Consider the following 2,472-nt stretch of genomic DNA (forward strand, 5'->3'; position numbering starts at 1 on the left):
TCATCACGCTTTGATCTCCAAAAATTCTAGCTATGAAGGCAACGCTGACTTAAAGATCCTTCAATCATCAAACATTAACACGCAAAGTATCAAAACCGTTTTATACGAAATGGGGTGTACAGAAAAGATGTGTTTAATTATAATCATAAAATTCTTTCTTGAGACTGGCAATTTTTTTACTAAATAATTCAAAACATTATCCAAATTATAGTCTCAAAATTTTTATTGTTTTTACACGTCCAACGTTTCGGCCAATTCGGCCATCTTCAGGGACAATCTACTACAAAAAGTTTCCATTATATGTGTGATCCTACAACCATTTCAAATATTTAACATTATTATTTATAATTTACCTTACCTTAATTCACTATGAAACATATTATTTAATCATTCCAAACACTTCATACAGGCTATTCTGCCCAGGTCAAAACATTTTTATCTATGAACAACATTAAAACCATTAGGTAAACTAATTTTTTTTGTTAATCAGTATATCTCACATTTGTTTAATTACCCAATAAGTCAAATATCCATTAAAAATCACAGTCAAAAATATTTCTCATTAACCACTATCATACACTTTTATTACAACCTTACTTGTAACCTACCTTTACTCAGTTCAAGCATTTAAAAAATTATTTATCATAATTACATTTTTTTCACTTTTTCTCTTTATTACATTAGTAAAATTCCTATCAAGGCTAACCATAATTATCCATATATAAATTATCCCATATTATTTATAAGTTAATCTTACTTAATATCTCTGCATAATGTTGATTTAAGTTCCTCGTATCTGTTTTGAAGTTTACTGTGTAATCAATATTTTCAGATATGTAAATGGATTCCAGTATTTTCCTTTTGTATGTATTATTCTCTTTATGTAAAATGAGTGTATTTTCAAAATCAAAAATATGTTGGTTTTTGGTTGCATGTTGGACTAGTGCTGTTTTATTTGGATCCTTCTCTTTATTTTTCAAATCATTATTGTGTTGATAAATTCTGTCACCCAATAATTGCTTTGTCTCACCTATATATATAGCTGGACAATTTAGACAGGGAATTTTATATATTAATCCCGATTGATTTCTTGTATCAATTTTGTCCTTTATTATACTATAATAGTTTTTTATTTTATTATTGGGTCTATGACTTTATTTAACATAAAAATGTTTTGACCTGGGCAGAATAGCCTGTATGAAGTGTTTGGAATGATTAAATAATATGTTTCATAGTGAATTAAGGTAAGGTAAATTATAAATAATAATGTTAAATATTTGAAATGGTTGTAGGATCACACATATAATGGAAACTTTTTGTAGTAGATTGTCCCTGAAGATGGCCGAATTGGCCGAAACGTTGGACGTGTAAAAACAATAAAAGTTTTGAGACTATAATTTGGATAATGTTTTGAATTATTTAGTAAAAAAAGATGTGTTTAATATTTAAAAACAAAAATCTTAAAGGGAATTAATTTCTTCACACATTATCAGTGTGTGCGTATAGAAAATCATTTGAATTTGTTCCGCTACAACCCATGAAGGGCTGGGTGTTCAGAACTTGGTAAAAAAGTACCAAAGGGGCCTTGGTAAAAAAGGGTTGTACAAGAAGGCGATATGTTCAAGATCACGCTCAACAACTAATTTTTTCTCCAATTAAGGTTAATATATAAATATGGGTTAAATATTATAGAGATATGCCCTAGTTATCCTAAACCACGGGGTTGACTCTATAGAAAACTATTACAAAAAAGTCTAAATGACTTACAATAAATCAGTGAGCATTATTATTTCTTCGAATGATCCTTTCAGTCAGAGTGAACAGGTGCATTGCACAGATTTATATATACATGTGATATATAACATGTTACCCCCATTTAACAACATCATTACACGGTAAGGTAATTATATTAACAGATTTAAATCAAATGTGATTTAACACTAATTGGAGCGATGTTCCCCCGAACGGACCAGTATCGCTCGTATGCTGTTAAAAGAGACATGCTGATTGCCGAGTTCCTGTTCAATTAATGTCGAAATTACAGGAATGAGTTGATGATGATATTGCATATCTGTTAAGTTTGTATTCTCAGGCATGGCTTTCAAAACAAATGTTTAATCTCGACATATATTTTCAAATAGATGAACATTGAATTCAAGTGGATTTTTGTCATCATGAACGTATTTGTTTTTTACAGACTGTAAAAACAAGGCATGGCTTTATATATTTATGATAAAAATCTGATGCAAAATGTGCATCACACAAATTTCACTTACTATAAGAATTAGTATTTCATTGTTTCTTGTAGTGAAAACAACAAATATCAACTACGTCTGTTCTATTAATACAAATACATATGAATTATATCGGGCTTTTTTCGATTAAAGTCTCTCTATTTCCCTAAAATTTGATTTATCCGTTGGTTATATTTTTTGTGAGGTCAGAATAATATATTATCGAGTGCTTCATTTT

General features: G+C 29.1%; 1 long non-coding RNA gene across 1 annotated transcript; it reads right to left on the reverse strand.

Annotated features, from left to right (window-relative positions):
- Positions 1-227: 227 nt before the first annotated feature.
- Positions 228-1,142, reverse strand: LOC136796883 (uncharacterized). Its single transcript, XR_010844663.1, has 3 exons — positions 515-1,142; positions 359-439; positions 228-280 (listed from the first exon to the last, which is right to left on the reverse strand). It is a non-coding gene; the product is annotated as an uncharacterized lncRNA (long non-coding RNA).
- Between the last annotated feature and the right edge of the window lie 1,330 nt (positions 1,143-2,472).

Source organism: Halyomorpha halys, unplaced genomic scaffold, assembly GCF_000696795.3.
Source record: "Halyomorpha halys isolate HHAL.00 unplaced genomic scaffold, Hhal_1.1 Scaffold969.1, whole genome shotgun sequence".
NCBI classification, from domain to species: Eukaryota; Metazoa; Arthropoda; class Insecta; order Hemiptera; family Pentatomidae; genus Halyomorpha; species Halyomorpha halys.